Source organism: Lissotriton helveticus, chromosome 2_1 (assembly GCF_964261635.1).
Source record: "Lissotriton helveticus chromosome 2_1, aLisHel1.1, whole genome shotgun sequence".
Taxonomy (NCBI): domain Eukaryota; kingdom Metazoa; phylum Chordata; class Amphibia; order Caudata; family Salamandridae; genus Lissotriton; species Lissotriton helveticus.
The window spans coordinates 1906433607-1906454534 of record NC_136059.1 but is presented as its reverse complement, the minus strand read 5'-3'; the positions used below and the strand labels follow the sequence as shown (position 1 = coordinate 1906454534).

The window sequence follows — 20928 nt, the reverse complement described above, 5'->3', positions numbered from 1 at the left end:
ATTTTAATCTTGCGCTCTTTGACCAATGTATAATTTGCCGCATGGGCATTTGATGCCATAAATCACTCCTTTAGTGTCACAGGTGCTTGAATGTAGTAAAGGAATGTTTTTACCTGTCATAGGATGTGTAAAAATTCTTCCCACAATCACGTTGTTGCAATGCATGCAATTCTCACATCTTTGCATCCCTTTAAAGGTTGTGTCAGAAGCCTCAGGTATTCGTTTTTTCAATAGTTCTTGCATATTCTTTGATCGTTGATATGCGAAAGTAATCTCTGTAGAGAATAACGAATGTAAATCAGGTTCATCCGTGATCAAATGCCAATGTTGCCTCATGATATTCGCAATTCTTGTTGATTGCGTAGAGTGTTTCAAGACACATACTGTGAGTTTAGTATCAGACTTTTCTTTGGGATGTAGCAATGATTCTCTGTTCATGGTTAGTACTTTGTTTTTTGATTCCTCGAGCAAGTTTTTCGGATATCCACGTGTTAGGTATTTCTGGATCTGTTTTTCGAACGTGGTGGCAAGATTCATGGGGTCAGATGTTATCCTTTTCTGTCGTATGAACTGAGATAGTGGTAAATGTTTTTTCAAGGCATATGGGTGAAAGCTGGTAAAGTGAAGACAACTATTTCTATCTGTTTCTTTTGTGTACACCCTTGTGTTGATTTTTCCTTGTTCAATGCTAATTAACACATCCAAGAATGGTATTTCATTCTGATCAATTTGGTATGTAAATTTCAGTCTCTCATGTTGTGAATTCAAAACTCGAATGTTCTCCAACAGTTTTTCTTTGGTACCACTCCAGATTATGAAGATATCATCGATATATCTTTTGAATGTAATCAAACTTTGTGTCCAGTCTGCGTTGTTCAAGATGTGGTCATATTCAAATTTTGCCATAAAGGTATTCGCGTAGGACGGTGCCCCCGCAAACCCCATGGATGTACCACTACATTGACCATAAAATTCCCCTTCCCATTGGAGGTAACTGTGTAGTAATGCGAATTGAAGTAGTTCGAGCAACAAAACTTTGTCCGTTCCACTGATCTCATTTTGGAGTAAACACCACTCCATCGCTTCAATGCCCTCGCTGTGAGGAATAGACGTGTACAGCGCTGTCACATCAATTGTGCAAAGCCATATCTCCTGATTGGATGGAATATCAAGTGACATCAATAAATTCAAAAAGGAAGTGGTATCCTTGATATAGGTGTCCCATTTCTGTACTAGTGGTTGTAGGAACCAATCTAGGTATTGACCTAGTGGTTCGGATAATGAGCCACATGCCGACACTATCGGTCTGAAAGGAGGTTTTGTTGCATTCTTGTGAATCTTCGGCAACATGTAAAATTGAGGTCGCCTTGGATATTTACAGTTCAAAAATTGATATGTTTTCGTTGATATCCATTTCATTTCTAAAGCTCTGTCCAAAATGATTTTGAGAGTTGCGGGTCACTGCATGCTTCAGCTGGGAACCTTCAATTTGCCGATTCTCCCCTGCCTGAAGAAAACATCTGCTATTTTCCCTCACTGAAACCTGAGCTAAGGTGTCTTTTTAGAAGCGGTTTTCGCTTAAAGCACAAATGCCTCAGATAAGTTTGTAAGCACTAACAGGGAGTATACTAAACATCCTTTAACAAGGCCCAGTAACTACTTATATATGTGAATCTTGGCGCATCATAATTTGATTGTGCAAAAAACAGTGAAATGGAGAGACTGCGTCACAGGAAGCCAGGAGCCTTTTCAGTGGCAAGACTTGGCTTGTATCAAATAATGCCTTCCTTGGACGAATGTCGAATATTTTTGACGCTGGCTACAACTGTTTTTGTATGTGTTTCAGAAAGCCAAGCAGTACATGTACTGCAAGTAGCTTTTTTATTGTCGGGAATCATCCATTTCACATGCAATGCACTAAAAGGAAAAATGTTTAATTTCACGGTTGTTCTAACGTATATCCAGTCTGTCCTGTGCAGTCTATGATGCATTTCACTTATGAGATTATTAGCTTCAAGTGGGTTTGCAAAACGTTAAAACTGTAAACTAGCCAGGTTTGACTCCGTATGAATCTGAAGCTCAAAAAAATAAGCATAGTCCTATACTTAAATCACACCAAATACTTTTTACACTAACATCCTTATTTTTCAGTAATTAAAGGATATTTTCAAGCACAATGGGCCCGATTCACAGAACTAACTTAAGACAAAATCCTAAACTTACTACTTTTGGTATTCACAGAAGACATTTGGTAGTAGTTGCGACTGACTTGCGACTGACTTGCGACTGACTTGCGACTGACTTGCGACTGACTGGCGACTGACTGGCGACTGACTGGCGACTGACTGGCGACTGACTCGCGACTGACTGGCGACTGACTGGCGACTGACTGGCGACTGACTTGCGACTGACTTGCGACTGACTTGCGACTGACTTGCGACTGACTTGCGACTGACTTGCGACTGACTTGCGACTGACTTGCGACTGACTTGCGACTACTAAATGCCTTCAGTGAATACCAAAAGTGGTAAGTTTAGGATTTTGTCTTAAGCTAGTTCCGTGAATCTTCCCTAATATTGGTAGCTCTTCATTGACAGTCACAATTGTATCGTGCACTTAATCACCTTCACCAATTAGAACGCGATCACCAAAATTATGCCCCAAACCCACTCTAATTTAATCTGAGATAAAGTGTCAATTACAGTATCTAAAATATTAATTACTTCATGAAAGTCATGCCAAATGAGGCCTTAGATATATGCAGATCGTTTTCTTTGCCAACCTTTTCTGTAATTAAACTGTCATGCTGTTAAATGTTCATTAACTAAGCCACGATAATGTTTTTATGGAAACACGTTTTTATGAAACTGAATATTCAGTTTTATAAGCACCTTAAATAAGAGTTGGTCTAATTAACCAAAGGCATGGTTCTTACTTAATTCACAAAGAAAAACGAACAGCTGAGATGTTATCCCAAGTAGGAATCGAACCCAGACCTTATTTCGGTCTGTAGTGATTGTGGGCTATACCAGGGGGCTATTTTGTAGTTGATGAAGCTGGGAGTTGGCAATGGTCTGTTCTTATGCCGTCTGTAGTTTCATTGCTATTTCCAAGTGTATCACTGTGTAAGCCAAAGCAGGCAGAATCTCATTTTACTTTAACAAGCAACTTATTGGACATTCTAGAGCTAATTTAATAAAGTCCTGTGCCACTGTGTCATTTGGGTGATTTCATGCCAATCCTCGTTTTTGAGCCAACTGATTTGGGCTGTAACATTGTTCCATTGTGTGTTCTGACCACCATGTTTTGTCATATTGGTAAAATTATAAAATACAAAAATTGTCAAAGCCTGTAAGCCTTGGTTGGAAAGCTTGTCTGATCATTAAAATGTGTATTTTTTTAATATCAAGCTTATTCTATCCAAATAAAAACAATCTATTGCCAAGATGCCTTGACAAATCTGGAGTGTGGCTTATAACCGCTTAACCGCGGCGCGAATTCCGCGGCGGCCCTTTGATTAAGTGGGCGGGTGGCGTCTGACAGCGGACGTGCAGCACTACGGAGGTAGTGCTCGCGACGGTCGTTGGGCCGACGGGCGCAGCGAAGGAGATACATTTAAAAAGAAGTCACACATGTAATTTTAATAAAAGTATTATTATACAAACTTTATTCTGCAGTAACTCAGCCATAAAAGCGATGTTACATTAATATTCAATAAAAGGTATATTATTTCATGGTGCATCTCCTGAAAATCTAAACCGTCATTCTCTTTAAAATAACTCTTAATAGTACACCGAAACAGCATTAAATGATTACGTAGGTTCCTGTAACATAAATAGTCATAAAAGCTTTAAAACTTTCCTGTGCATTTACTTCCACTATCTCTCAAGCATAAATCCAAGTTAGCCCTCTCCATCTTAATCTAATCTGTATTTCCTAGATTTTACCATTGCACTTAAAAAAATGAGTAACATACACGGTACGATCAGTTTGCAACATGTGCTTGCCTGACGCCGTCTACTACCTAGACGCGCTGACCATAAACCTGGAGTGTAAAAATGTGGTTCTGTCAGGTGTATTCAAATAATTTGCACACAGTATTTAATGCATAAAGGGAAGAAGTATATATTAGTCATACATTTACATAACACACCAAGAACAAAAACTTATTTATATAAGAAATTAATTTCTTTACTTTCTGTTCATACATAGGCAAATTAATGAAATGGCTGTCTGTGATTTGAAACGCATATGGCAAAGAAACAAACTGATACATTTCTCCGTGTTTTGTACATATCACACGTCATTTGTCACATTTGTATAGCACTTTATCACATATCACTACCAGTCACTAAAAGTACTCTGTATCAGTTTGTTTCTTCGCCATATGTGTTTCATATCAGACAGCCATTTCATTTATTTGCCTATGTATGAACAGAAAGTAAAGAAATTCATTTCTTACATAAATAAGTTTTCGTTCTTGGTGTGTTATAAAAATGTATGATTTTATTCATACATCTTCCCTTTATGTATTAAATACAGTGTGCAAATTAGTTGGCTACACCTGACAGAACCACATTTTTCCTCCAGTGTACTTACCTAGGTTCTGAGGGTTACTGGATTACCCCATTATCACTAATGGATAAATCAGAAGTGTGGTTTATAATTTAAAAAAAAATAAGTCACATGTAATTTTATTAAAAGAGTACTTCTTCTCCGTTCTCAGCTGGCAGCTTTAGTTTAGAACAGGCATAGAAACGCTTATTAATAGTAATTCACATTGCAGGATAATATGCTTCTTACTGCTGAAAATAAAAAGTACTGTTGACATTGAAGTCATGTAACTCTGAGGCATGGTTTAAACACTAGGAGGACTAAACAAGTTGAATAATATAAAGAAAAATGAAGTGCACTTCTTTTTAGATGGATGTGCAAACGTGAGGAGGGTAAAAGGCAGTCTTTTACAGAGCAAGCGAACCAACCAATGGCTGGAGAGAGCTGACCCATTGCTGCATGCTGGATCCTGTAGTAGGCAATGAGAATGCTACCTAAAGAACTTGCACAAAGACCCCTTATGAATATGTAGTTGTCCGATTTTTGATTATTTATTTTTGCTGATTACATAAGCCTGGCAAGGGTAATCTTGAAGTAGTTTGCTTAATGACACTGTGGCTTTTGTCTGACATTTGGTTATAGTCAATAATATTAAACTGGTATTTCCAGGCAAATAAGGTCTGAATGTGTGTTCTATTAGGTTTTTAAGTCCAGTGTAGGAACCCTGGGCTTACTGATTGTCTTTGTGTTCTGACAACAGTCGATGCTGAAAAAACAAACGGACAATTCATACTGACAGGCCTAGTGCTCTAAAGGTGTCTATATCGCATGCAAATTTTATTTTTATTTTGAAATGGAATCTTCTAAATATAGGTGAAACAATTGAGCCACGATCCCTAACAAAAATCTTAAACTAATAGTGATAGCTGTACGCCCCGTGCTACCGAGGTAGTCTTCTCTAGAGGGCCAGTGATTGCCATATGGAAGTAAGAGCTCTCCCATGGTCCCCATCCAAGAGATGTTCCTCACTATTATATAGATTTATCCCCAGGTAGTAAAAGGTCTTGTTGTTCCAAGGGAAGCGGTCGAGCCCAAGCATGGTCTGGTCACTCCGGTCCACTCTGCGTTGGGGAAAAGCAACGCGACAGCCAATGGTTCCAGGGCTAGTGCAAAGATTGTAGGTGATAGTGAACAGCCTTGACCGCTCCCCTCCCCCCTTATAGTAAAGGAGCATATGCAGCCCCCTGTGCACACCGCCTAGCCTGTGGTTCAATGTACAATAGTTTGATCCATCTAAAACTACGGACCCATCCCCATGGCCTCAGCACATTGGACAGAAACGTCCATCCCAATGTGTCAAAGGCTTTTTCAAAGTCTCGGGAGAATGCAACTTTAAGATCAGCTGCACCCTCCATGCCTCCCAGGATATGACGCAGGCGCCATATGTTATAGGAGGTTGCACAGTGGGTATAAACCCTCATTGCTCAGGATGGACCAGGGAGTCCAGCATTGGGAGCAGTCTGTTGGTTAGGACTTTGCTCAGAGCCCTGTCATCCATGTTGAGCATTGAGAGTAGACGATAGGAACCCACTAACAGTGGGTCCTTACCCTTTTTAGGTAGCACCAGTGTAATAGCTTTGCAGTGGGAGGCAGGCAGAACGCCCGCTGATGGACTTCACGGTAGACCGTCAGCAGCCTAAAAGCCAGGGTGGCTGGCACAGAATGCTGCATAAAAACTAGGAAACGGGAAAGCCAACGGTGCCAAGGGTCTTGCCCCATGCCATCTGGCATATAACCAATTGAAGTTCCAAGGGGTGTTCTAATTAAGACAGCTGCAGAGGGGGCAGGTGGGGGAGAGCAACTCACTCAGGAAGGCCCTTTTAGCTAGCCGGGAAGGTGCAGGCGGGAGATAATATAGATCTTCATAATATCAGATAAACACATCATTGATGTCCCCCTGGGTTATGACCATCTGTCCTGTAGAGTCACGGACAGCTCCTATAATTGTCCTGGGTATTTTTAATCATATAACAATGTATGACCTGGTTAACACTATCCACATGCTGTCGTGCCAGGGCATACTTAGTCTCTTGGCCTAGTCACCGTAGCGCGGGCGGTGCTCCACTGAATTTGGCTGGGCCTCCGCTACTGTCACTGCATTGATTTCTGTAGGACGTTTTTGCGACTCCTTGTCAGCGAAGGAGTGCAACCGTCATGCCCCAGGTCGTGTTAATACAGTATCCTCTCATAACCACCTTCATGGTGTCCCACTCTAGCCCACGGGAGTCTGTGTCAGCGTTTTAAACAAAGTAGTGTGCATGATATGTAGTTATGGCCTCACTGTGAGGCTTATCATGTGATGCCCCCTTTCACCATCTACACATTGGGATGGTGGACCGGGCCACCCTCCAGCGACAGGAAACCTTTTGAGTGTGTTAAGATCCGTGACTGGTGCAGGCCTTGAAATATCTGGGTAGGACAGAGGCTAGAAATCCGAGCTGCACAAAATATAATACAGTCTGGTGTGGACCCGATGACGAGGGGGCATAGTAGGGGTATTCAGTGTCTTGGGGGTTGCCCAAGTGCCAAATATCATGTAAGTGTAGCATCTTAGTCCAATGCTTGGAGTGTTTAGTCACCTGAACTCCCTGCATGCACGGGAGAGGTCCAACACAGTGTCATGCATGCAGTTAAAATAACCGCACCACAACCCGGGGGCCTGGGAATACAGGAGGAGGGATGGAGACTGTGTGTGTAGAAACTCTTCTTGGTGTGTATTAGGTGCATACATAGAGAGTAGGTAGAGGAGCCGTCCATCCAAGGAGCCTTTCAATAGAACGGATCTGCCTTCTGAATCATTTAATACCCTGTTTCACAAAAGGCAGCCCAGAGGCTATGCAAATCAGTATCCCCTGGGCAAATGCAGAGTATCCACTGTCATAGACCTGCCTACTCCTGCGTTTACCACCCTTTTTGGGTCCCCCACACCCCTTGAGGTGTGTTTCTTTAAGACCTGCTATGTGAATATGCCTGCGTCTAAGATGAGCATAAATTCTTTGTCCTCATATTTTGCCGTTTCCCTGATGTTCCAGGGTAACATATTAAAGTAAGTGACCATAGTAAATGTTGTGTACTCCTAAGCAAAAGCCTCCAAGACAGTCCATCCCCCTCCATGAGCATTTCCCCCACAGATCCTTCAGACCCTTCCTCCCAGCCAGAGAAAAAGAAACACACAAATCTGCAGCAGAGCAAAACGCCAAGACGCCAGGCTTGGACGCCAATGAGTTTCTTGCTGCCATGTCTCAAAGAAGAAAACCTAGGTGTGATGTGTACCTCCAAAAGTGAAACCTACTTGCGGAAATGTTCAGTGGGTGGGCAGGATCTGTGAGCAAATAGGTTATCGTGTTGCAAAGTAGTCCATCTGGGCCCAATTACAAGAATCGGAGTAGTGAGCCCCATTATAGTAATGCACAAAACAAACGTACCAAGACTCCCAACATACTATTAGTTCCAGGACTAGCTGTACTACTCGAGGGTAGCCATCTCAGAGGAATCATCAGGAGATCTGCATCTCTCTGTGGGGAGAACCCTGCGGGGTGATCAGAGTGCCCTTTTGGAAGGCGACAGAGCCAGGAACCCACAGCTCTGAGTCAGTCCGTGTCTGTGGCCAGGGTTTGATACCTGTTAGCATTTTGTGTGGAGACCTCAGCCGTCAACCACCCGCGCCTCTCCGGTGCTACCTGTTCGTCCTTGGGTTGGGAGCGTGGTCTGCGTAAGCGACTGCGGTGTTTCGGCCTCCCATCTGAACATCCCTGTCAATTATCACCTGCGGCATCCGGCTGTTCATGGATGCCCCTTGGAGCACAGCCATCTCTAGGCCTCTTTCGGGGTGGAAAAGAAATGGGTGAAGCAGAATCCATCACTCGCAGGTGGGCTGTAAATAGCATAGCATAGAGGCCCTGGGTGCACAGTTGTCTTAACCTTCCCAATGGTGTTGCGCTTCCTCTGTCCCTCAAATGTAGTCCGGAAAAGCTGTGATTGTAGCACCAATGTACGTCCTGGAGCCCATCGCCCTAAACGTCTGTAGTAGGAGGTCTCTGTCCCGAGAGTTAAGACACGCAATGATTGGGTGTGGGAGTGCTCCTGGGGCGACCCTGAATCCTTTGTGCCCTTGCAGTAGAAACACATTTTGGGACCCTAGCAGCCAGCACAGTTCTTGTCTGCTATTCTTACAAGAACAGCTCTGTTCAGGCTTTCAGAGCCTTCTGGGAATCCCATGAAGTGAATGTTATTGCACCTGGAGCACCCCTCTGCGTCCTCTGCCCTTGCCGTAACGTTTGTACATGTTCCCGTAAAGTTGCCACATTAGGGTTAACTGATGTTAGTGCAGATGTAGTCTCATCAGTATGCTCCACCAGCTTGGCGTGGTCTGAGCGCAGGAGGCCTCTCTCAATTTGTATGGCCCCTAGTTGAGCCTCCATAGCAGTTTTGGAGTCCTATATGGCCTGTAGGACCTTATCAAACATGCTTGTATATTTTCACGGTGTACTCTTCAGTTGGCGGAACACACCCACCCACCAGAGTCTGGTAGCGGACGACCTGGCCAAAATTGACTTCTAAGGTGGGGGTTTACAGGCCTTAGGACTCACCATGCCACCTGGGTGTATCCAGCGCTCCGTTCAGAAGGGCCCACCAAAGAACAGGGGGTGTGATCATCCACCACAAAGTCGCAAGCATCACAGATGCAGCTCGCAAGCAGTCCATCTCGCACTGTAAATAAGATGGTGGGACTTGCACCATTCTGGTGTCCACATGTATTACAGCCCTAGCGCCTAGGCCATCAAAGTCATCATACGCCACCACATCCACGGAGACGGCACAAGTCGAAAAAGTTGGGGCAGGGAGGCCAGGTCTCTCCGCTCCCTGCAGCTATCCCAGAAATTAGCAAACCAGTGTCCTGTAGCTATCTTATGGGCCTTTTACAGCATGCCAGGGGAATGGAGCGGGCCCTCAGCCATAGTGGGCGTTTGGTGGTCATGAGGGCAACAGTGCTGTAACTGCAACTAGAGAGCCACAGTGCGTGAGGTGCATATTGATGGAGATCAAGCTTCAATCACCTTGTAAGTCCAAAGAACCAGAGACCACTATGTATTTCCAGAGCCCTCAGCACCACACAGACTATCCTGAATGGGGCTCAGTATGGGCCTCCGCAGTGCCTTCACTCGTCCCCCCTGCAGCAGAGGGATGCTCGACATAGTGTACGATTTACACAATCACTAGCTTCGGTCTGAGCGCAAAAGCAGGGCACCGTCCGGTCTCTCTGCAGCCCTCTTCTCAGTAGGAAGGATTATCTTGGTTAGCGCCGTCCACTCCGGCTGCATCCCGCAATGGATGCCGTTGACGCCGCCTGAAACAAGCAGGCTGCAGGAGCCACGCCAGAGCTCCTCTTCAATGTAGCATGTACCACGCCACCAATTCCTTGACTCACCTAGGGGGAGCCAGGGGTGCAGAAAAGCAGGTTGGGGCTCCAAATCATGAAGTATGTTTGCCAATGGGGTTCAAGATGAATACAGAGCCTCCGTGCTAGGCGTCTGATCACAGCGCCATCTCGGCCACGCTACGTCTGAATGCTTTTATTGGTGTGTTTGAGTGTCGGTCACTGTCTGGTTATAAGAGTTGAGGGTATAAAAATGCTTTTGTTGGAGTGTAACAGGCTGTTTAAGTGCCTGCCTAACTCTGTGAGTCGATTCAAATTAGATACTATTAAATTGCATAATATAACCAAGCACCCATTTGTACTTTCATAGTGGCTTAATAAAAAATTATTTTCAGTTTACCAATTTCTCTTTCCCCTTTGCTGGTCACTATGATTTACTTAATGCTCTCATCTAGCTTCCCTTCAATGTAGTCTTTTACTGTTGTCTAGAAGTTACACATTTTGTTTCAGCTTGTATGCAGTTTTATATAGATTTTGTTTAACATGTACACCCTAATTCACATACCTGTACAATCTTTGCTGTTCTCCAAGTCTTCTGTTAATATCACTTAATCTTTTTTCAGTGCAATCAGAAGATAGAAATATAGCAATGATCTTCTATTTTTGTGATACCACTATTAAATAGACACTGTTTTTGAACCCTTTCCAAGTTTCTTTTAAGTAAGCCCTATTCGTTTGTTTTGTGGGTGTACTGCAGTATATTATTAGCTCTGTTTCCACGGTAGCAATGTTTGCAATACTCTCTGGTTAGCAGTAGTTCAAAAGTTCAGTAGAATTTATCTAGGCAGCATTATAGCTTCAAATTAATTTGTAAGAGGTGTTATTGACTGTTTGCAATTTCAAGCATATCCCAAACAACATAGCTTTTTTAATTTTTCACAGCCAGTCAGAGTTATTTTTTCCTTAAAATTATGACCTAAGTTTTAGTTCCTGCACATCTCCACTATCCAGTCAAATATGTCCTTTTTAGGTCTCGCCTGGATATCGCATCCGAAGGATGCGTCCAGGCTGGAGACTTATAGCGAGCTGACACGGGGGAATGACGGACAAAAAACTGTCACGCGCTTCTCCCCGGCTGGATTCAGCTGCTTGCACGCGCACCAACATTCACGCATGCGCACATCACAGGCACACGCATACACAGCACTCACGCATGCGCACATACACACGCATACACAGGCACACCCCCCCCCGTCGCCGCCGCCGCACCTACACGCATACACAGAGACCCCTTCACACACACCAGCCCCTCTCCTCCCGGCTCCACTCACCGGTGTCTGGCGGGCGCTCCCCGGGTCTCCAGGCTCCTTCCCTTCCTCCGCAGCTGCAGGCTCTCTCTCCGCATGGGAGCCCCGCCTCCTCAGTGCGCCCGCTTCGCCCCGCGGGTCTTCACCCGGTCCCCCATCTCGGGACCGGGACTTTAAGGGAAACAGTATCCAGGGCTCCTTCCTGGTCACGGGAGCCCCGGGGCCGCAAAGCTCACGCCACTTCCTGCTGCCGGCTCCTCTTCCTGCACGTCAGGTCCCGGGCCAGCAGCCAATCAGAGCGCGGCCCGGGAATGACGTCACAGAGGTGTCCCGCAGTACCGCCCCCGGCCTGCCTGACTTCCTGGTCGCAGGACAATTCTACTGCTGAACTGGGTGACGAGCCCACAATCACACACCTCTCTGAGCGCTTCGCGCACAGCAGTCACGAACTGGAGCCTGGAGGTCCGATGATTAATGGGCCTGCCTCTGCGCAGGCCGCAGGCACATGATTACCCCGCCCACCCCTCGAGCTGAAGGCAGCCAGGTCTGTACCGTCTCTGTGTGGCACGCATCCATCACTGATTGTGGCCTGCCAATGTGGGGGGACCAGGGGGGCTGCCCGTGATTCGTGTAGCATGCATCTCAGGAGCGGCAAGCAAAGAACTGGTCGGTGCCCGATCGTGCAGCCTGCTTCTGTTGCGGAGGTTCTTCAGGTGCCAGTGTATTCAGGTATGATTAATTTCATTTTGAAGTCCGCTTTTCCTCATCTGCCGTTGTCAGCTGCCCCGTCTCTTTCTGTCTCTCTTGCTGAAACGGTGCTTTTTCCAGGAAGGTATTTTTTTTTCCAGGCAGCATATCACTCTTGTGCATAATTTGAATTGAGCTGCATCCAGGTATATATAGCCGGGCACAACTGGGTTGTAGCTGAAGGCAGTGTGGGTGTCTCAGTGGGATAGTATGGTGTGAAACAAATGTAAAGGGTGTATTTTTATTGTTCCTCTTGTTGAGTGCTTCATTAATATTTTAATGTAGCAAATTAAAAACACAACCGCTAAATTCAAGAAATTCAGACGGACGGAAAAGATCTCCAGGTGTTTTCAGGTTTGCAGCCGGCATGTAGAAGCAGCAATTACTGAGCAAGGAGCAGTAGAAATCTGGTTAGAGCCACTTCAGTCTGCCCTGGCCGGGGGGACCAGTTACACAGAAAATACCACTTTGTTTAGGATCAGTGCGAGCTCGCCAATAACAGCGGCTTTCCAGTAAGAACTGGACGCCGTGGGAAGCTTCTTGAATCCACCACGGTGACGCAGGCACATAAGTGACTGTGGTCTCCTTTCGTGTGCTAGAAATTAAAGATTTACTAAGGGATACCACAAATTGCCCGGAGTTCCACTGGGAAGGGCGTGAGGACAGGGGTCATAGGCGCAAAAGGGGGTGGGGCCAAATAGAGTCAGCCTGTTGTTCGCTGTTAAATTGCAAGTATGTTGTTTTGGAAAAAGTGTCCACAAATAATTTGAAACATGAAAAAATATGATTGTTAGGATGTTCTGGCCCGAGGCCCTCCTTCAGTTTTCAGTCCCCCCCCCCCCCCACCCCATCCGTTTGCAAATAGAATGTACATATAAAAATTATTTAGGCACATCATTAAAATGTTTAACTTTTCTACAAGAAATATTGTATATGTACTTTTTTATGCAAAGAAAATGTAAATACTGCATAAATGACTTTTCTACAACACCTATTTTATATGTACCTTTTTATGCAAAGAAAATTAAAATAGCGCATAAATAAAAATAAAAACATTGCCATTTACAGTACTAGTAGCTCAAACTTAAATAATGCGAGACCTATTGCATTGCAAATGCTTGTTATATTTTAGGTGCTATCCTCCATTTTAACTGTCTTTCATCTTCAAAACTTCCTCCTGCTGCAGCCTTTTCTGTGTGCTATTCCTGCTTTTCTCTAGAAGTGTGAGTATGTGGATTGTGGGCCATACTTTTGTATTTTAGGCTTAAGAGGGGCATTGACATGAACTTGGGTTTACCTAATGTAGACTTTACTTGGTTTGGCTAGAGACGGTTAAAGTGGCATGAATTTCCTCTGCCTTTGGTTGAAAGCATTGTAGATTGCCAACATCCAGACCTCATGATTGTGCACACTGGTGTAATGACATAGGCACAAATACTGGGTTAGGGCTGGAAATCCTAATTAACGATACCTCTGGTAAATTAATGACACTTTTTCCTTATACTGCCTTGATATTCTCCATTATTTGCCAAAGACCGTGGCAGTAGTCCACCATATTTTGTCCACAGATGGGAAAATCTAGGAAACGTGTCAAAACTGTTCATGCATTCCTCTGAGACTTCAACATGAGATGTATGTAACACAACAACTTAGGCTTCGATACGGATGGAATATATTTTAAAGACTGAGTCATTATACTGACTGAAGAACTGGGGTGTTCAACAACTTGAAAGACTGCATCCTGTTTATTGTACAGTTATCATCTACGCATCACAGAAACAAAGGCGCTATTTTCAGAGCAACCCCCCCCCCCCTCCCAACACTGGTTTGGTTTGGTTTCAGATCCTTACTTTTTTTTCCTTTTATTATAATCTCCTACACTGATCCACAGATCCGTCATGGATCCTCACTCAACCTAAAGCACACATTCAAAACCCAAGAGCAACATCTTTTGGCACTGGCGGATTCATTCCCAACCAAAGGCTCTCATTCAAAACAACAGATTTATTACAGTGGGCATGAGTGGCTGTAGGGGTGTGTGAGTGGTTATGTGGGTTTGTGAGTGGTCGAGTGGCTGTGTATGTCTGAGTTGTTGTGTGGGCCTGTGAGGGGGTATGTGATTTTGTGGATCTGTGAGTGGCTGGGTATGTATTGTATGGGTGTCTGAGGGGGTGTATGAGTGGCTGAATGAGTGTGTGCCTGAGTGGTTTTGTGGGTCTGTGAGTGGGTGTGTGAGGGGCTTTATCTATGTTACTGTATGGGTGTATGTATAGTTGTTTAAGTCTGAGTAGGTATATGATTGTGTGGCTCTGAGTGTGAATGGCTTTTTGGGCCTGTGAGTGGGTCTGTCAGTGGCTAATGGGGGGTGTGGCTGTATGGGTATGTGTGTGTGTGTGTGTGTGGGTGTGTGTGGAGTCTGCAAGTCTGGGTTCTGCTAGTTGATGTGTCAGTAGTTGTGGGGGTCTAAGTGGGTGTGTCAGATGGAAGTGTGTGATAGTGGGTGTGCGAGTATCTGTATGGGGGTTGTGACTGGTTGTGTGTCTGGAGGTATGAGTGGGGGCAAATGGCTGTATGGGGGTTGTGACTGGTTGAATGGGGGTGTGAGTGGTTCAGTGGTTTGTGGATCTGTGGGTTGTTGGAGTAGTTGTGTGGGCCTGTGAGTTGGTAAGTGATTGATTTTGTGGGTCTCTGAGTGGCTGGGTATATGTGTGGATGTGTGCGTAGGTGTGTGATTGCGTCAGTGATGTCGTCAGTGATGTCACTGACCATGTAATGAGTGATGTAATGTTTGAGGTCATAAGCAGTGTATTGTGGTGGTGGCAGTTATGGTTGGCTAACCTTAACTGCTGAAGTTCACTGGTTTTGTACAAGTTAAATCTGAGCCTAACTAAACGTTCCAGTAGCCTTTGTTTTTTTCCCAGTGAATTTCTAAGGTTTTTTTAAATGCTAATTCCTAATTATAACGTCCTTGAAACCTTTGTTTTTTTTCCCAGTAAATTTCTATGCTTTTTTAAAAAAAAAAAGTAGTAATGGCGTTTGCAGAGTGGTCTGGTGACTTAGTGGACTGATGAATCCACTGCAGGGGCCTGTGTTCGACCTCATGATCACAGGTTAAAATCCCGGCGGATCCACTCAGCCTTTCATCCATCGGAGGTCAGTAAAATGAGTACCATTGAGTTGAGTAACAATAAACACCTGTTATTCAGCGCTGTGTGGGATTTACGTGAGGTAACAGGAGGGGTAGTTGGCCCACAAGGACATCCTTGGGGGCCCATTACTCCTCCTGTTATCTCCAGTAAGACCCACAAAGCGCATTTACTTAGAGCTCTTTGGAGGCCACGCCCCTTTTCTCCACCACTCCACAAATGTGCCTTCTGGCAAACTGATGGTTTGGGGATACTTTTTTTGGCCCTGGTGGGTCCACCCCAAACCCCGTGAGGCCTTTGGGGTCAGGGTGTTTCTACCATGTCCCCCCCCCCCTTTTTAGGTCTCGGCAACGAGAACTATTGTCACCAAGTAAGCTCGCAAGGGAGTACAGAGCGGTGCACGAGCCGACCAGGGTCTGTGGACGCGCACACACAAAGGCAGGCAGGCAGGCACACACCAGACACAGACAGACAGACACACGCGCGCACGCACACACACACACACACACACACCCTCCCTCTCTGCCCACTCCGCCGCCCCCCTCTACCCCCACTCACCGGGCTCTTTCCCTCTGCAGCGGGTCAGTCACGGCAGCAGGCAGGCTCGGTGTCTTCTCCGGCGATCTTCAGCTGATGTGCACGCTCACGCTGCGTCTCCTGCGCGCCCACCACGCTGCTTCGCGCCCGTTGATCCTCAGCTTGTGATTACTTCTCCTTCTAACCCGGATTCTAAATTACTATTTCTTGGTTCTCTAACTCCACTCTGTTGATTCGTAACAAACTGATATTCAGCACATTTCACAGTCTCGCTTTTGCTTCTCATAAATACAATAAGATTATTTAAAGCAATGTCTACCCTTCTTTTGGTTCTGTGCCTATTATGCTTCGGACTATAGAGTTTTAGAAAGTGTGGTGGAAGATTCCATGATATCAGTGGTGTGCACAGTGCAGAGTGAGTGTGCAGAGTAGTGAGTGCAGAGTAGTGAGTGCAGAGTAGTGAGTGCAGAGTAGTGAGTGCAGAGTAGTGAGTGCAGAGTAGTGAGTGCAGAGTAGTGAGTGCAGAGTAGTGAGTGCAGAGTAGTGAGTGCAGAGTAGTGAGTGCAGAGTAGTGAGTGCAGAGTAGTGAGTGCAGAGTAGTGAGTGCAGAGTAGTGAGTGCAGAGTAGTGAGTGCAGAGTAGTGAGTGCAGAGTAGTGAGTGCAGAGTAGTGAGTGCAGAGTAGTGAGTGCAGAGTAGTGAGTGCAGAGTAGTGAGTGCAGAGTAGTGAGTGCAGAGAGCAGAGAGCAGAGAGCAGAGAGCAGAGAGCAGAGAGCAGAGAAGTGAGTGCAGAGTAGTGAGTGCAGAGTAGTGAGTGCAGAGTAGTGAGTGCAGAGTAGTGAGTGCAGAGTAGTGAGTGCAGAGTAGTGAGTGCAGAGTAGTGAGTGCAGAGTAGTGAGTGCAGAGTAGTGAGTGCAGAGTAGTGAGTGCAGAGTAGTGAGTGCAGAGTAGTGAGTGCAGAGAGCAGAGTGCAGAGAGCAGAGTGCAGAGAGCAGAGTGCAGAGTAGTGAGTGCAGAGTAGTGAGTGCAGAGTGCAGAGTGCAGAGTGCAGAGTGCAGAGTGCAGAGTGCAGAGTGCAGAGTGCAGAGTGCAGAGTGCAGAGTGCAGAGTGCAGAGTGCAGAGTGCAGAGTGCAGAGTGCAGAGTGCAGAGTAGTGAGTGCAGAGTAGTGAGTGCAGAGTGCAGAGTAGTGAGTGCAGAGTAGTGAGTGCAGAGTAGTGAGTGCAGAGTGCAGAGTAGTGAGTGCAGAGTAGTGAGTGCAGAGTAGTGAGTGCAGAGTAGTGAGTGCAGAGTAGTGAGTGCAGAGTAGTGAGTGCAGAGTAGTGAGTGCAGAGTAGTGAGTGCAGAGTAGTGAGTGCAGAGTAGTGAGTGCAGAGTAGTGAGTGCAGAGTAGTGAGTGCAGAGTAGTGAGTGCAGAGTAGTGAGTGCAGAGTAGTGAGTGCAGAGTAGTGAGTGCAGAGTAGTGAGTGCAGAGTAGTGAGTGCAGATGAGTGAGTGCAGATGAGTGGAGTGGAGTGCAGGTGAGTGGAGTGGAGTGGAGTGCAGGTGAGTGGAGTGGAGTGCAGTGCAGGTGAGTGGAGTGGAGTGCAGTGCAGGTGAGTGCAGTGCAGGTGAGTGCAGTGCAGGTGAGTGGAGTGCAGGTGAGTGGAGTGCAGGTGAGTGGAGTGCAGGTGAGTGGAGTGCAGGTGAGTGGAGTGCAGGTGAGTGGAGTGAGTGGAGTGCAGGTGAGTGGAGTGCAGGTGAGTGCAGTTGAGTGCAGTGCAGTGCAGTGCAGGTGAGTGCAGTGCAGTGCAGTGCAGGTGAGTGGAGTGCAGGTGAGTGCAGTGCAGTGCAGGTGAGTGGAGTGCAGGTGAGTGCAGTGCAGTGCAGGTGAGTGCAGTGCAGTGCAGTGCAGGTGAGTGGAGTGCAGGTGAGTGCAGTGCAGTGCAGTGCAGGTGAGTGCAGTGCAGTGCAGTGCAGGTGAGTGCAGTGCAGGTGAGTGCAGTGGAGTGCAGTGCAGGTGAGTGTAGTGCAGGTGAGTGCAGTGGAGTGCAGTGCAGTGCAGGTGAGTGGAGTGCAGGTGAGTGGAGTGCAGTGCGAGTGCAGTGCAGGTGAGTGCAGTGCAGTGCAGTGCAGGTGAGTGGAGTGCAGGTGAGTGCAGTGCAGTGCAGGTGAGTGGAGTGCAGGTGAGTGCAGTGCAGTGCAGGTGAGTGGAGTGCAGGTGAGTGCAGTGCAGTGCAGTGCAGGTGAGTGGAGTGCAGTGCAGGTGAGTGGAGTGCAGTGCAGTGCAGGTGAGTGGAGTGCAGGTGAGTGTAGTGCAGGTGAGTGTAGTGCAGGTGAGTGTAGTGCAGGTGAGTGCAGTGGAGTGGAGTGCAGGTGAGTGGAGTGGAGTGCAGGTGAGTGGAGTGCAGTGCAGGTGAGTGGAGTGCAGTGCAGGTGAGTGGAGTGCAGGTGAGTGGAGTGCAGTGCAGTGCAGGTGAGTGGAGTGCAGTGCAGTGCAGTGCAGGTGAGTGGAGTGCAGTGCAGTGCAGTGCATGTGAGTGCAGTGCAGTGCAGTGCAGGTGAGTGGAGTGCAGGTGAGTGCAGTGCAGTGCAGGTGAGTGCAGTGCAGTGCAGTGCAGGTGAGTGCAGTGCAGGTGAGTGGAGTGCAGGTGAGTGCAGTGCAGTGCAGTGCAGGTGAGTGGAGTGCAGGTGAGTGCAGTGCAGTGCAGTGCAGGTGAGTGTAGTGCAGGTGAGTGCAGTGGAGTGCAGTGCAGGTGAGTGCAGTGCAGTGCAGGTGAGTGCAGTGCAGGTGAGTGGAGTGCAGGTGAGTGCAGTGCAGTGCAGTGCAGGTGAGTGGAGTGCAGGTGAGTGCAGTGCAGTGCAGGTGAGTGGAGTGCAGGTGAGTGCAGTGCAGTGCAGGTGAGTGCAGTGCAGTGCAGTGCAGGTGAGTGGAGTGCAGGTGAGTGCAGTGCAGTGCAGTGCAGGTGAGTGCAGTGCAGTGCAGTGCAGGTGAGTGCAGTGCAGGTGAGTGCAGTGCAGTGCAGTGCAGGTGAGTGTAGTGCAGGTGAGTGCAGTGGAGTGCAGTGCAGGTGAGTGTAGTGCAGGTGAGTGCAGTGGAGTGCAGTGCAGGTGAGTGCAGTGCAGTGCAGGTGAGTGCAGTGCAGGTGAGTGCAGTGCAGGTGAGTGCAGTGGAGTGCAGTGCAGTGCAAGTGAGTGCAGTGCAGTGCAGGTGAGTGGAGTGCAGGTGAGTGGAGTGCAGTGCGAGTGCAGTGCAGGTGAGTGCAGTGCAGTGCAGTGCAGGTGAGTGGAGTGCAGGTGAGTGCAGTGCAGTGCAGGTGAGTGGAGTGCAGGTGAGTGCAGTGCAGTGCAGGTGAGTGGAGTGCAGGTGAGTGCAGTGCAGTGCAGTGCAGGTGAGTGGAGTGCAGTGCAGGTGAGTGGAGTGCAGTGCAGTGCAGGTGAGTGGAGTGCAGGTGAGTGTAGTGCAGGTGAGTGTAGTGCAGGTGAGTGTAGTGCAGGTGAGTGCAGTGGAGTGGAGTGCAGGTGAGTGGAGTGGAGTGCAGGTGAGTGGAGTGCAGTGCAGGTGAGTGGAGTGCAGTGCAGGTGAGTGCAGTGCAGGTGAGTGGAGTGCAGGTGAGTGGAGTGCAGTGCAGTGCAGGTGAGTGGAGTGCAGTGCAGTGCAGTGCAGGTGAGTGCAGTGCAGGTGAGTGGAGTGCAGTGCAGTGCAGGTGAGGAGTGCAGGTGAGTGCAGTGCAGGTGAGTGCAGTGCAGTGCATGTGAGTGCAGTGCAGTGCAGTGCAGGTGAGTGTAGTGCAGGTGAGTGCAGTGCAGGTGAGTGCAGTGGAGTGCAGTGCAGGTGAGTGCAGTGCAGTGCAGGTGAGTGCAGTGCAGGTGAGTGGAGTGCAGTGCAAGTGAGTGCAGTGCAGGTGAGTGCAGTGCAGTGCAGGTGAGTGGAGTGCAGGTGAGTGCAGTGCAGGTGAGTGCAGTGCAGTGCAGGTGAGTGCAGTGCAGGTGAGTGGAGTGCAGTGCAAGTGAGTGCAGTGCAGGTGAGTGCAGTGCAGTGCAGGTGAGTGGAGTGCAGTGCAAGTGAGTGCAGTGCAGTGCAGGTGAGTGGAGTGCAGGTGAGTGCAGTGCAGTGCAGTGCAGGTGAGTGGAGTGCAGTGCAGGTGAGTGCAGTGCAGTGCAGGTGAGTGCAGTGCAGGTGAGTGCAGTGCAGGTGAGTGCAGGTCAGTGCAGTGCAGGTGAGTGTAGTGCAGTGCAGGTGAGTGCAGTGCAGGTGAGTGTAGTGCAGTGCAGGTGAGTGCAGTGCAGGTGTGTGCAGTGCAGTGCAGGTGAGTGGAGTGCAGGTGAGTGGAGTGCAGTGCAGGTGAGTGCAGTGCAGGTGAGTGGAGTGCAGTGCAAGTGAGTGCAGTGCAGTGCAGGTGAGTGGAGTGCAGGTGAGTGGAGTGCAGTGCAAGTGAGTGCAGTGCAGTGCAGGTGAGTGGAGTGCAGGTGAGTGCAGTGCAGTGCAGTGCAGGTGAGTGGAGTGCAGTGCAGGTGAGTGGAGTGCAGTGCAGGTGAGTGGAGTGCAGTGCAGGTGAGTGCAGTGCAGTGCAGTGCAGGTGAGTGGAGTGCAGGTGAGTGCAGTGCAGTGCAGGTCAGTGCAGTGCAGTGCAGGTGAGTGGAGTGCAGGTGAGTGCAGTGCAGTGCAGTGCAGGTGAGTGCAGTGCAGTGCAGTGCAGGTGAGTGCAGTGCAGGTGAGTGGAGTGCAGGTGAGTGCAGTGCAGTGCAGTGCAGGTGAGTGGAGTGCAGGTGAGTGGAGTGCAGGTGAGTGCAGTGCAGTGCAGTGCAGGTGAGTGGAGTGCAGGTGAGTGCAGTGCAGTGCAGGTGAGTGCAGTGCAGTGCAGTGCAGGTGAGTGGAGTGCAGGTGAGTGCAGTGCAGTGCAGTGCAGGTGAGTGCAGTGCAGTGCAGTGCAGGTGAGTGCAGTGCAGGTGAGTGGAGTGCAGGTGAGTGCAGTGCAGTGCAGTGCAGGTGAGTGGAGTGCAGGTGAGTGCAGTGCAGTGCAGTGCAGGTGAGTGGAGTGCAGTGCAGGTGAGTGGAGTGCAGTGCAGGTGAGTGCAGTGCAGTGCAGTGCAGGTGAGTGGAGTGCAGGTGAGTGCAGTGCAGTGCAGGTGAGTGCAGTGCAGTGCAGTGCAGGTGAGTGGAGTGCAGGTGAGTGCAGTGCAGTGCAGTGCAGGTGAGTGCAGTGCAGTGCAGTGCAGGTG

At 47.9% G+C, this 20928-nt stretch overlaps 1 protein-coding gene across 5 annotated transcripts in view; it reads left to right on the top strand.

The window, feature by feature from the left end:
• The window catches only part of ADAD1 (adenosine deaminase domain containing 1), a 1111472-nt gene that overhangs the window by 62035 nt on the left and 1028509 nt on the right, over positions 1 to 20928 (top strand). The window contains exon 3 of one of the 5 annotated variants that reach the window (XM_078676823.1): positions 13178 to 13268. The exons of the other annotated variants lie outside the window; for them this stretch is intronic. The gene's annotated coding sequence lies outside the window, so the exon portion shown is untranslated. The remainder of the gene's footprint in view (positions 1 to 13177; positions 13269 to 20928) is intronic. 5 annotated transcript variants of the gene reach the window in all.